Source organism: Lissotriton helveticus, chromosome 1_1 (assembly GCF_964261635.1).
Source record: "Lissotriton helveticus chromosome 1_1, aLisHel1.1, whole genome shotgun sequence".
NCBI lineage: Eukaryota > Metazoa > Chordata > Amphibia > Caudata > Salamandridae > Lissotriton > Lissotriton helveticus.
This window is the reverse complement of record NC_136057.1, coordinates 1554299426-1554314331: the sequence shown is the minus strand read 5'-3', so window position 1 is coordinate 1554314331 and position 14906 is coordinate 1554299426.

Below are 14906 nucleotides of genomic sequence, written 5' to 3'. Positions count from 1 at the left end.
TCTGACCCTGTGCCTCATGGGAACAGTCCAGCCGAACTGCCAAGCCATGTCTTCCCTGGACCGGAAACAAGCATCCTGGGACCGGTTTCGGATTCATAATCCTCATCAGCCAGGCTATCTTGAATCCAGTGGCCAAGTGAGCAAGGGACTCACGTCTGAGCATACCCTGCCACACTTAGGGCGAACAAAGCGATACAAAAGGGGATGATGGACGGAGCGTTTGAGCAAATCAAACACTCACCCCCAGTCAACTGATCTGGGTTTAATCCATCACCATTCTTTAGCTCACTCGGCCACCCCAGTTCATACATGGCTATATGCAAATCAGTCGGACCCTGTGCCTCATGGGAACAGTCCAGCCCGACATGCCAAGCCATGTCTTCCCTGGACCGGAAACAAGCATCCTGGGACCGGTTTCGGATTCATAATCCTCATCAGCCAGGCTATCTTGAATCCAGTGGCCAAGTGAGCAAGGGACTCACGTCTGAGCATACCCCGCCACACTTAGGGCGAACAAAGAGATACAAAAGGGGATGATGGACGGAGCGTTTGAGCAAATCAAACACTCACCCCCAGTCAACTGATCTTGGTTTAATCCATCACCATTCTTTAGCTCACTCGGCCACCCCAATTCACACATGGCTATATGCAAATCAGTGTGACCCTGTGCCTCATGGGAACAGTCCAGCCCGAACTGCCAAGCCATGTCTTCCCTGGACCGGAAACAAGCATCCTGGGACCGGTTTCGGATTCATATCCTCATCAGCCAGGCTATCTTGAATCCAGTGGCCAAGTGAGCAAGGGACTCACGTCTGAGCATACCCTGCCACACTTAGGGCGAACAAAGCAATACAAAAGGGGATGATGGACGGAGCGTTGGAGCAAATCAAACACTCACCCCCAGTCAACTGATCTGGGTTTAATCCATCACCATTCTTTAGCTCTCTCGGCCACCCCAGTTCAGACATGGCTATATGCAAATCAGTCTGACCCTGTGCCTCATGGGAACAGTCCAGCCCGTACTGCCAAGCCATGTCTTCCCTGGACCGGAAACAAGCATCCTGGGACCGGTTTCAGATTCATAATCCTCATCAGCCAGGCTATCTTGAATCCAGTGGCCAAGTGAGCAAGGGACTCACGTCTGAGCATACCCTGCCACACTTAGGGCGAACAAAGCGATACAAAAGGGGATGATGGACGGAGCGTTTGAGAAAATCAAACACTCACCCCCAGTCAACTGATCTGGGTTTAATCCATCACCATTCTTTAGCTCACTCGGCCACCCCAGTTCAGACATGGCTATATGCAAATCAGTCTGACCCTGTGCCTCATGGGAACAGTCCAGCCGAACTGCCAAGCCATGTCTTCCCTGGACCGGAAACAAGCATCCTGGGACCGGTTTCGGATTCATAATCCTCATCAGCCAGGCTATCTTGAATCCAGTGGCCAAGTGAGCAAGGGACTCACGTCTGAGCATACCCTGCCACACTTAGGGCGAACAAAGCGATACAAAAGGGGATGATGGACGGAGCGTTTGAGCAAATCAAACACTCACCCCCAGTCAACTGATCTGGGTTTAATCCATCACCATTCTTTAGCTCACTCGGCCACCCCAGTTCATACATGGCTATATGCAAATCAGTCTGACCCTGTGCCTCATGGGAACAGTCCAGCCCGACATGCCAAGCCATGTCTTCCCTGGACCGGAAACAAGCATCCTGGGACCGGTTTCGGATTCATAATCCTCATCAGCCAGGCTATCTTGAATCCAGTGGCCAAGTGAGCAAGGGACTCACGTCTGAGCATACCCCGCCACACTTAGGGCGAACAAAGAGATACAAAAGGGGATGATGGACGGAGCGTTTGAGCAAATCAAACACTCACCCCCAGTCAACTGATCTTGGTTTAATCCATCACCATTCTTTAGCTCACTCGGCCACCCCAATTCACACATGGCTATATGCAAATCAGTGTGACCCTGTGCCTCATGGGAACAGTCCAGCCCGAACTGCCAAGCCATGTCTTCCCTGGACCGGAAACAAGCATCCTGGGACCGGTTTCGCATTCATAATCCTCATCAGCCAGGCTATCTTGAATCCAGTGGCCAAGTGAGCAAGGGACTCACGTCTGAGCATACCCTGCCACACTTAGGGCGAACAAAGCGATACAAAAGGGGATGATGGACGGAGCGTTTGAGCAAATCAAACACTCACCCCCAGTCAACTGATCTGGGTTTAATCCATCACCATTCTTTAGCTCACTCGGCCACCCCAGTTCATACATGGCTATATGCAAATCAGTCTGACCCTGTGCCTCATGGGAACAGTCCAGCCCGAACTGCCAAGCCATGTCTTCCCTGTACCGGAAACAAGCATCCTGGGACCGGTTTCGGATTCATAATCCTCATCAGCCAGGCTATCTTGAATCCAGTGGCCAAGTGAGCAAGGGACTCACGTCTGAGCATACCCTGCCACACTTAGGGCGAACAAAGCGATACAAAAGGAGATGATGGACGTAGCGTTTGAGCAAATCAAACACTCACTCCCAGTCAACTGATCTGGGTTTAATCCATCACCATTCTTTAGCTCACTCGGCCACCCCAGTTCAGACATGGCTATATGCAAATCAGTCTGACCCTGTGCCTCATGGGAACAGTCCAGCCCGAACTGCCAAGCCATGTCTTCCCTGGACCGGAAACAAGCATCCTGGGACCGGTTTCGGATTCATAATCCTCATCAGCCAGGCTATCTTGAATCCAATGGCCAAGTGAGCAAGGGGCTCACGTCTGAGCATACCCTGCCACACTTAGGGCGAACAAAGCGATACAAAAGGGGATGATGGACGGAGCGTTTGAGCAAATCAAACACTCACCCCCAGTCAACTGATCTGGGTTTAATCCATCACCATTCTTTAGCTCACTCGGCCATCCCAGTTCAGACATGGCTATATGCAAATCAGTCTGACCCTGTGCCTCATGGGAACAGTCCAGCCGAACTGCCAAGCCATGTCTTCCCTGGACCGGAAACAAGCATCCTGGGACCGGTTTCAGATTCATAATCCTCATCAGCCAGGCTATCTTGAATCCAGTGGCCAAGTGAGCAAGGGACACACGTCTGAGCATACCCTGCCACACTTAGGGCGAACAAAGCGATACAAAAGGGGATGATGGACGGAGCGTTTGAGCAAATCAAACACTCACCCCCAGTCAACTGATCTGGGTTTAATCCATCACCATTCTTTAGCTCACTCGGCCACCCCAGTTCATACATGGCTATATGCAAATCAGTCTGACCCTGTGCCTCATGGAAACAGTCCAGCCCGACATGCCAAGCCATGTCTTCCCTGGACCGGAAACAAGCATCCTGGGACCTGTTTCGGATTCATAATCCTCATCAGCCAGGCTATCTTGAATCCAGTGGCCAAGTGAGCAAGGGACTCACGTCTGAGCATACCCTGCCACACTTAGGGCGAACAAAGCGATACAAAAGGGGATGATGGAGGGAGCGTTTGAGCAAATCAAACACTCACCCCCAGTCAACTGATCTGGGTATAATCCATCACCATTCTTTAGCTCACTCGGCCACCCCAGTTCAGACATGGCTATATGCAAATCAGTCTGACCCTGTGCCTCATGGGAACAGTCCAGCCCGAACTGCCAAGCCATGTCTTCCCTGGACCAGAAACAAGCATCCTGGGACCGGTTTCGGATTCATAATCCTCATCAGCCAGGCTATCTTGAATCCAGTGGCCAAGTGAGCAAGGGGCTCACGTCTGAGCATACCCTGCCACACTTAGGGCGAACAAAGCGATACAAAAGGGGATGATGGACGGAGCGTTTGAGCAAATCAAACACTCACCCCCAGTCAACTGATCTGGGTTTAATCCATCACCATTCTTTAGCTCTCTCGGCCACCCCAGTTCAGATATGGCTATATCCAAATCAGTCGGACCCTGTGCCTCATGGAAACAGTCCAGCCCGAACTGCCAAGCCATGTCTTCCCTGGACCAGAAACAAGCATCTTGGGATCAGTTTCGGATTCATAATCCTCATCAGCCAGGCTATCTTGAATCCAGTGGCCAAGTGAGCAAGGGACTCACGTCTGAGCATACCCTGCCACACTTAGGGCGAACAAAGCGATACAAAAGGGGATGATGGACGGAGCGTTTGAGCAAATCAAACACTCACCCCCATTCAAATGATCTGGGTATAATCCATCACCATTCTTTAGCTCACTCGGCCACCCCAGTTCAGACATGGCTATATGCAAATCAGTCTGACCCTGTGCCTCATGGGAACAGTCCAGCCCAAACTGCCAAGCCATGTCTTCCCTGGACCGGAAACAAGCATCCTGGGACCGGTTTCTGATTCATAATCCTCATCAGCCCGGCAATCTTGAATCCAGTGGCCAAGTGAGCAAGGGACTCACGTCTGAGCATACCCTGCCACACTTAGGGCGAACAAAGCGATATAAAAGGGGATGATGGACGGAGCGTTTGAGCAAATCAAACACTCACCCCCAGTCAACTGATCTGGGTTTAATCCATCACCATTCTTTAGCTCACTCGGCCACCCCAGTTCAGACATGGCTATATGTAAATCAGTCTGACCCTGTGCCTCATGGGAACAGTCCAGCCCGAACTGCCAAGCCATGTCTTCCCTGGACCGGAAACAAGCATCCTGGGACCGGTTTCGGACTCATAATCCTCATCAGCCAGGCTATCTTGAATCCAGTGGCCAAGTGAGCAAGGGACTCACGTCTGAGCATACCCTGCCACACTTAGGGCGAACAAAGCGATACAAAAGGGGATGATGGACGGAGCGTTTGAGCAAATCAAGCACTCACCCCCAGTCAACTGATCTGGGTTTAATCCATCACCATTCTTTAGCTCACTCGGCCACCCCAGTTCAGACATGGCTATATGCAAATCAGTCTGACCCTGTGCCTCATGGGTACAGTCCAGCCCGAACTGCCAAGCCATGTCTTCCCTGGACCGGAAACAAGCATCCTGGGACCGGTTTCAGATTCATAATCCTCATCAGCCAGGCTATCTTGAATCCAGAGGCCAAGTGAGCAAGGGACTCACGTCTGAGCATACCCTGCCACACTTAGGGCGAACAAAGCGATACAAAAGGGGATGATGGATGGAGCGTTTGAGCAAATCAAACACTCACCCCCAGTCAACTGATCTGGGTTTAATCCATCACCATTCTTTAGCTCACTCTGCCACCCCAGTTCAGACATGGCTATATGCAAATCAGTCTGACCCTGTGCCTCATGGGAACAGTCCAGCCCGAACTGCCAAGCCATGTCTTCCCTGGACCGGAAACAAGCATCCTGGGACCGGTTTCGCATTCATAATCCTCATCAGCCAGGCTATCTTGAATCCAGTGGCCAAGTGAGCAAGGGACTCACGTCTGAGCTTACCCTGCCACACTTAGGGCGAACAAAGCCATACAAAAGGGGATGATGGACGGAGCGTTTGAGCAAATCAAACACTCACCCCCAGTCAACTGATCTGGGTTTAATCCATCACCATTCTTTAGCTCACTCGGCCACCCCAGTTCAGACATGGCTATATGCAAATCAGTCTGACCCTGTGCCTCATGGGAGCAGTCCAGCCCGAACTGCCAAGCCATGTCTTCCCTGGACCAGAAACAAGCACCCTGGGACCGGTTTCGGATTTATAATCCTCATCAGCCAGGCTATCTTGAATCCAGTGGCCAAGTGAGCAAGGGACACACGTCTGAGCATACCCTGCCACACTTAGGGCGAACAAAGCGATACAAAAGGGGATGATGGACGGAGCGTTTGAGCAAATCAAACACTCACCCCCAGTCAACTGATCTGGGTTTAATCCATCACCATTCTTTAGCTCACTCGGCCACCCCAGTTCATACATGGCTATATGCAAATCAGTCTGACCCTGTGCCTCATGGAAACAGTCCAGCCCGACATGCCAAGCCATGTCTTCCCTGGACCGGAAACAAGCATCCTGGGACCGGTTTCGGATTCATAATCCTCCTCAGCCAGGCTATCTTGAATCCAGTGGCCAAGTGAGCAAGGGACTCACGTCTGAGCATACCCTGCCACACTTAGGGCGAACAAAGCGATACAAAAGGGGATGATGGAGGGAGCGTTTGAGCAAATCAAACACTCACCCCCAGTCAACTGATCTGGGTATAATCCATCACCATTCTTTAGCTCACTCGGCCACCCCAGTTCAGACATGGCTATATGCAAATCAGTCTGACCCTGTGCCTCATGGGAACAGTCCAGCCCGAACTGCCAAGCCATGTCTTCCCTGGACCAGAAACAAGCATCCTGGGACCGGTTTCGGATTCATAATCCTCATCAGCCAGGCTATCTTGAATCCAGTGGCCAAGTGAGCAAGGGGCTCACGTCTGAGCATACCCTGCCACACTTAGGGCGAACAAAGCGATACAAAAGGGGATGATCGACGGAGCGTTTGAGCAAATCAAACACTCACCCCCAGTCAACTGATCTGGGTTTAATCCATCACCATTCTTTAGCTCTCTCGGCCACCCCAGTTCAGATATGGCTATATCCAAATCAGTCGGACCCTGTGCCTCATGGAAACAGTCCAGCCCGAACTGCCAAGCCATGTCTTCCCTGGACCAGAAACAAGCATCTTGGGATCAGTTTCGGATTCATAATCCTCATCAGCCAGGCTATCTTGAATCCAGTGGCCAAGTGAGCAAGGGACTCACGTCTGAGCATACCCTGCCACACTTAGGGCGAACAAAGCGATACAAAAGGGGATGATGGACGGAGCGTTTGAGCAAATCAAACACTCACCCCCATTCAACTGATCTGGGTATAATCCATCACCATTCTTTAGCTCACTCGGCCACCCCAGTTCAGACATGGCTATATGCAAATCAGTCTGACCCTGTGCCTCATAGGAACAGTCCAGCCCAAACTGCCAAGCCATGTCTTCCCTGGACCGGAAACAAGCATCCTGGGACCGGTTTCTGATTCATAATCCTCATCAGCCCGGCTATCTTGAATCCAGTGGCCAAGTGAGCAAGGGACTCACGTCTGAGCATACCCTGCCACACTTAGGGCGAACAAAGCGATATAAAAGGAGATGATGGACGGAGCGTTTGAGCAAATCAAACACTCACCCCCAGTCAACTGATCTGGGTTTAATCCATCACCATTCTTTAGCTCACTCGGCCACCCCAGTTCAGACATGGCTATATGTAAATCAGTCTGACCCTGTGCCTCATGGGAACAGTCCAGCCCGAACTGCCAAGCCATGTCTTCCCTAGACCGGAAACAAGCATCCTGGGACCGGTTTCGGACTCATAATCCTCATCAGCCAGGCTATCTTGAATCCAGTGGCCAAGTGAGCAAGGGACTCACGTCTGAGCATACCCTGCCACACTTAGGGCGAACAAAGCGATACAAAAGGGGATGATGGACGGAGTGTTTGAGCAAATCAAACACTCACCCCCAGTCAACTGATCTGGGTTTAATCCATCACCATTCTTTAGCTCACTCGGCCACCCCAGTTCAGACATGGCTATATGCAAATCAGTCTGACCCTGTGCCTCATGGGAACAGTCCAGCCCGAACTGCCAAGCCATGTCTTCCCTGGACCGGAAACAAGCATCCTGGGACCGGTTTCAGATTCATAATCCTCATCAGCCAGGCTATCTTGAATCCAGTGGCCAAGTGAGCAAGGGACTCACGTCTGAGCATACCCTGCCACACTTAGGGCGAACAAAGCGATACAAAAGGGGATGATGGATGGAGTGTTTGAGCAAATCAAACACTCACCCCCAGTCAACTGATCTGGGTTTAATCCATCACCATTCTTTAGCTCACTCTGCCACCCCAGTTCAGACATGGCTATATGCAAATCAGTCTGACCCTGTGCCTCATGGGAACAGTCCAGCCCGAACTGCCAAGCCATGTCTTCCCTGGACCGGAAAAAAGCATCCTGGGACCGGTTTCGCATTCATAATCCTCATCAGCCAGGCTATCTTGAATCCAGTGGCCAAGTGAGCAAGGGACTCACGTCTGAGCTTACCCTGCCACACTTAGGGCGAACAAAGCCATACAAAAGGGGATGATGGACGGAGCGTTTGAGCAAATCAAACACTCACCCCCAGTCAACTGATCTGGGTTTAATCCATCACCATTCTTTAGCTCACTCGGCCACCCCAGTTCAGACATGGCTATATGCAAATCAGTCTGACCCTGTGCCTCATGGGAGCAGTCCAGCCCGAACTGCCAAGCCATGTCTTCCCTGGACCAGAAACAAGCACCCTGGGACCGGTTTCGGATTTATAATCCTCATCAGCCAGGCTATCTTGAATCCAGTGGCCAAGTGAGCAAGGGACTCACGTCTGAGCATACCCTGCAACACTTAGGGCGAACAAAGCAATACAAAAGGGGATGATGGACGGAGCGTTTGAGCAAATCAAACACTCACCCCCAGTCAACTGATCTGGGTTTAATCCATCACCATTCTTTAGCTCTCTCGGCCACCCCAGTTCAGATATGGCTATATGCAAATCAGTCTGACCCTGTGCCTCATGCAAACAGTCCAGCCCGAACTGCCAAGCCATGTCTTCCCTGGACCGGAAACAAGCATCTTGGGATCGGTTTCGGATTCATAATCCTCATCAGCCAGGCTATCTTGAATCCAGTGGCCAAGTGAGCAAGGGACTCACGTCTGAGCATACCCTGCCACACTTAGGGCTAACAAAGCGATACAAAAGGGGATGATGGACGGAGCGTTTGAGCAAATCAAACACTCACCCCCATTCAACTGATCTGGGTTTAATCCATCACCATTCTTTAGCTCACTCGGCCACCCCAGTTCAGACATGGCTATATGCAAATCAGTCTGACCCTGTGCCTCATGGGAACAGTCCAGCCCAAACTGCCAAGCCATGTCTTCCCCGGACCGGAAACAAGCATCCTGGGACCGGTTTCGGATTCATAATCCTCATCAGCCTGGCTATCTTGAATCCAGTGGCCAAGTGAGCAAGGGACTCACGTCTGAGCATACCCTGCCACACTTAGGGCGAACAAAGCGATATAAAAGGGGATGATGGACGGAGCGTTTGAGCAAATCAAACACTCACCCCCAGTCATCTGATCTGGGTATAATCCATCACCATTCTTTAGCTCACTCGGCCACCCCAGTTCAGACATGGCTATATGTAAATCAGTCTGACCCTGTGCCTCATGGGAACAGTTCAGCCCGAACTGCCAAGCCATGTCTTCCATGGACCGGAAACAAGCATCCTGGGACCGGTTTCGGATTCATAATCCTCATCAGCCAGGCTATCTTGAATCCAGTGGCCAAGTGAGCAAGGGACTCACGTCTGAGCATACCCTGCCACACTTAGGGCGAACAAAGCGATACAAAAGGGGATGATGGACAGAGCGTTTGAGCAAATCAAACACTCTCCCCCAGTCAACTGATCTGGGTTTAATCCATCACCATTCTTTAGCTCACTTGGCCACCCCAGTTCAGACATGGCTATAGGCAAATCAGTCTGACCCTGTGCCTCATGGGAACAGTCCAGCCCGAACTGCCAAGCCATGTCAGCCCTGGACCGGAAACAAGCATCCTGGGACCTGTTTTGGATTCAGAATCGTCATCAGCCAGGCAATCTTGGATCAAGTGGCCAAGTGAGCAAGGGACTCACGTCTGAGCATACCCTGCCACACTTAGGGCGAACAAAGCGATACAAAAGGGGATGATGGATGGAGCGTTTGAGCAAATCAAACACTCACCCCCAGTCAACTGATCTGGGTTTAATCCATCACCATTCTTTAGCTCACTCGGCCACCCCAGTTCAGACATGGCTATATGCAAATCAGTCTGACCCTGTGCCTCATGGGAACAGTCCAGCCCGAACTGCCAAGCCATGTCTTCCCTGGACCAGAAACAAGCATCCTGGGACCGGTTTCGGATTCATAATCCTCATCAGCCAGGCTATCTTGAATCCAGTGGCCAAGTGAGCAAGGGACTCACGTCTGAGCATACCCTGCCACACTTCGGGCGAACAAAGCGATACAAAAGGGGATGATGGACGGAGCGTTTGAGCAAATCAAACACCTCACCCCCAGTCAACTGATCTGGGTTTATTCCATCACCATTCTTTAGCTCACTCGGCCACCCCAGTTCAGACATGGCTATATGCAAATCAGTCTGACCCTGTGCCTCATGGGAACAGTCCAGCCCGAACTGCCAAGCCATGTCTTCCCTGCACCGGAAACAAGCATCCTGGGACATGTTTCGGATTCATAATCCTCATCAGCCAGGCTATCTTGAATCCAGTGGCCAAGTGAGCAAGGGACTCATGTCTGAGCATACCCTGCCACACTTAGGGTGAACAAAGCGATACAAAAGGGGATGATGGACGGAGCGTTTGAGCGAATCAAACACTCACCCCCAGTCAACTGATCTGGGTTTAATCCATCACCATTCTTTAGCTCACTCGGCCACCCCAGTTCAGACATGGCTATATGCAAATCAGTCTGACCCTGTGCCTCATGGGAACAGTCCAGCCCGAACTGCCAAGCCATGTCTTCCCTGGACCGGAAACAAGCATCCTGGGACCGGTTTCGGATTCATAATCCTCATCAGCCAGGCTATCTTGAATCCAGTGGCCTAGTGAGCAAGGGACTCACGTCTGAGCATACCCTGCCACACTTAGGGCGAACAAAGCGATACAAAAGGGGATGATGGACGGAGCGTTTGAGCAAATCAAACACTCACCCCCAGTCAACTGATCTGGGTTTAATCCATCACCATTCTTTAGCTCACTCGGCCACCCCAGTTCAGACATGGCTATATGTAAATCAGTCTGACCCTGTGCCTCATGGGAACAGTGCAGCCCGAACTGCCAAGCCATGTCTTCCCTGGACCGGAAACAAGCATCCTGGGACCGGTTTCGGATTCATAATCCTCATCAGCCAGGCTATCTTGAATCCAGTGGCCAAGTGAGCAAGGGACTCACGTCTGAGCATACCCTGCCACACTTAGGGCGAACAAAGCGATACAAAAGGGGATGATGGACAGAGCGTTTGAGCAAATCAAACACTCACCCCCAGTCAACTGATCTGGGTTTAATCCATCACCATTCTTTAGCTCACTCGGCCACCCCAGTTCAGACATGGCTTTAGGCAAATCAGTCTGACCCTGTGCCTCATGGGAACAGTCCAGCCCGAACTGCCAAACCATGTCATCCCTGGACCGGAAACAAGCATCCTGGGACCGGTTTTGGATTCATAATCGTCATCAGCCAGGCAATCTTGGATCCAGTGGCCAAGTGAGCAAGGGACTCACGTCTGAGCATACCCTGCCACACTTAGGGCGAACAAAGAGATACAAAAGGGGATGATGGACGGAGCGTTTGAGCAAATCAAACACTCACCCCCAGTCAACTGATCTGGGTTTAATCCATCACCATTCTTTAGCTCACTCGGCCACCCCAGTTCAGACATGGCTATATGCAAATCAGTCTGACCCTGTGCCTCATGGGAACTTTCCAGCCCGAACTGCCAAGCCATGTCTTCCCTGGACCAGAAACAAGCATCCTGGGACCGGTTTCGGATTCATAATCCTCATCAGCCAGGCTATCTTGAATCCAGTGGCCAAGTGAGCAAGGGACTCACGTCTGAGCATACCCTGCCACACTTCGGGCGAACAAAGCGATACAAAAGGGGATGATGGACGGAGCGTTTGAGCAAATCAAACACCTCACCCCCAGTCAACTGATCTGGGTTTATTCCATCACCATTCTTTAGCTCACTCGGCCACCCCAGTTCAGACATGGCTATATGCAAATCAGTCTGACCCTGTGCCTCATGGGAACAGTCCAGCCCGAACTGCCAAGCCATGTCTTCCCTGCACCGGAAACAAGCATCCTGGGACATGTTTCGGATTCATAATCCTCATCAGCCAGGCTATCTTGAATCCAGTGCCAAGTGAGCAAGGGACTCACGTCTGAGCATACCCTGCCACACTTAGGGCGAACAAAGCGATACAAAAGGGGATGATGGATGGAGCGTTTGAGCAAATCAAACACTCACCCCCAGTCAACTGATCTGGGTTTAATCCATCACCATTCTTTAGCTCTCTCGGCCACCCCAGTTCAGATATGGCTATATGCAAATCAGTCTGACCCTGTGCCTCATGGAAACAGTCCAGCCCGAACTGCCAAGCCATGTCTTCCCTGGACCGGAAACAAGCATCTTGGGATCGGTTTCGGATTCATAATCCTCATCAGCCAGGCTATCTTGAATCCAGTGGCCTAGTGAGCAAGGGACTCACGTCTGAGCATACCCTGCCACACTTAGGGCGAACAAAGCGATACAAAAGGGGATGATGGACGGAGCGTTTGAGCAAATCAAACACTCACCCCCAGTCAACTGATCTGGGTTTAATCCATCACCATTCTTTAGCTCACTCGGCCACCCCAGTTCAGACATGGCTATATGTAAATCAGTCTGACCCTATGCCTTATGGGAACAGTCCAGCCCGAACTGCCAAGCCATGTCTTCCCTGGACCGGAAACAAGCATCCTGGGACCGGTTTCGGATTCATAATCCTCATCAGCCTGGCTATCTTGAATCCAGTGTCCAAGTGAGCAAGGGACTCACATCTGAGCATACCCTGCCACACTTAGGGCGAACAAAGCGCTACAAAAGGGGATGATGGACGGCGCGTTTGAGCAAATCAAATACTCACCCCCAGTCAACTGATCTGGGTTTAATCCATCACCATTCTTTAGCTCACTCGGCCACCCCAGTTCAGACATGGCTATATGCAAATCAGTCTGACCCTGTGCCTCATGGGAACAGTCCAGCCCGAACTGCCAAGCCATGTCTTCCCTGGACCGGAAACAAGCATCCTGGGACCGGTTTTGGATTCATAATCGTCATCAGCCAGGCAATCTTGGATCCAGTGGCCAAGTGAGCAAGGGACTCACGTCTGAGCATACCCTGCCACACTTATGGCGAACAAAGCGATACAAAAGGGGATGATGGACGGAGCGTTTGAGCAAATCAAACACTCACCCCCAGTCAACTGATCTGGGTTTAATCCATCACCATTCTTTATCTCACTCGGCCACCCCATTTCAGACATGGCTATATGCAAATCAGTCTGACCCTGTGCCTCATGGGAACAGTCCAGCCCGAACTGCCAAGCCATGTCTTCCCTGGACCGGAAACAAGCATCCTGGGACCGGTTTCGGATTCATAATCCTCATCAGCCAGGCTATCTTGAATCCAGTGGCCAAGTGAGCAAGGGACTCACGTCTGAGCCTACCCTGCCACACTTAGGGCGAACAAAGCAATACAAAAGGGAATGATGGACGGAGCGTTTGAGCAAATCAAACACTCACCCCCAGTCAACTGATCTGGGTTTAATCCATCACCATTCTTTAGCTCTCTCGGCCACCCCAGTTCAGACATGGCTATATGCAAATCAGTCTGACCCTGTTCCTCATGGAAACAGTCCAGCCCGAACTGCCAAGCCATGTCTTCCCTGGACAGGAAACAAGCATCTTGGGACCGGTATCGGATTCATAATCCTCATCAGCCAGGCTATCTTGAATCCAGTGGCCAAGTGAGCAAGGGACTCACGTCTGAGCATACCCTGCCACACTTAGGGCGAACAAAGCGATACAAAAGGGGATGATGGACGGAGCGTTTGAGCAAATCAAACACTCAACCCCAGTCAACTGATCTGGGTTTAATCCATCACCATTCTTTAGCTCACTCGGCCACCCCAGTTCAGACATGGCTATATGCAAATCAGTCTGACCCTGTGCCTCATGGGAACAGTCCAGCCCGAACTACCAAGCCATGTCTTCCCTGGACCAGAAACAAGCATCCTGGGACCGGTTTTGGATTCATAATCCTCATCAGCCAGGCTATCTTGAATCCAGTGGCCAAGTGAGCAAGGGACTCACGTCTGAGCATACCCTGCCACACTTAGGGCGAACAAAGCGATACAAAAGGGGATGATGGACGGAGCGTTTGAGCAAATCAAACACCTCACCCCCAGTCAACTGATCTGGGTTTATTCCATCACCATTCTTTAGCTCACTCGGCCACCCCAGTTCAGACATGGCTATATGCAAATCAGTCTGACCCTGTGCCTCATGGGAACAGTCCAGCCCGAACTGCCAAGCCATGTCTTCCCTGCACCGGAAACAAGTATCCTGGGACATGTTTCGGATTCATAATCCTCATCAGCCAGGCTATCTTGAATCCAGTGGCCAAGTGAGCAAGGGACTCATGTCTGAGCATACCCTGCCACACTTAGGGCGAGCAAAGCGATACAAAAGGGGATGATGGACGGAGCGTTTGAGCAAATCAAACACTCACCCCCAGTCAACTGATCTGGGTTTAATCCATCACCATTCTTTAGCTCACTCGGCCACCCCAGTTCAGACATGGCTATATGCAAATCAGTCTGACCCTGTGCCTCATGGGAACAGTCCAGCCCGAACTGCCAAGCCATGTCTTCCCTGGACCAGAAACAAGCATCCTGGGACCGGTTTCGGATTCATAATCCTCATCAGCCAGGCTATCTTGAATCCAGTGGCCAAGTGAGCAAGGGACTCACGTCTGAGCATACCCTGCCACACTTCGGGCGAACAAAGCGATACAAAAGGGGATGATGGACGGAGCGTTTGAGCAAATCAAACACCTCACCCCCAGTCAACTGATCTGGGTTTATTCCATCACCATTCTTTAGCTCACTCGGCCACCCCAGTTCAGACATGGCTATATGCAAATCAGTCTGACCCTGTGCCTCATGGGAACAGTCCAGCCCGAACTGCCAAGCCATGTCTTCCCTGCACCGGAAACAAGCATCCTGGGACATGTTTCGGATTCATAATC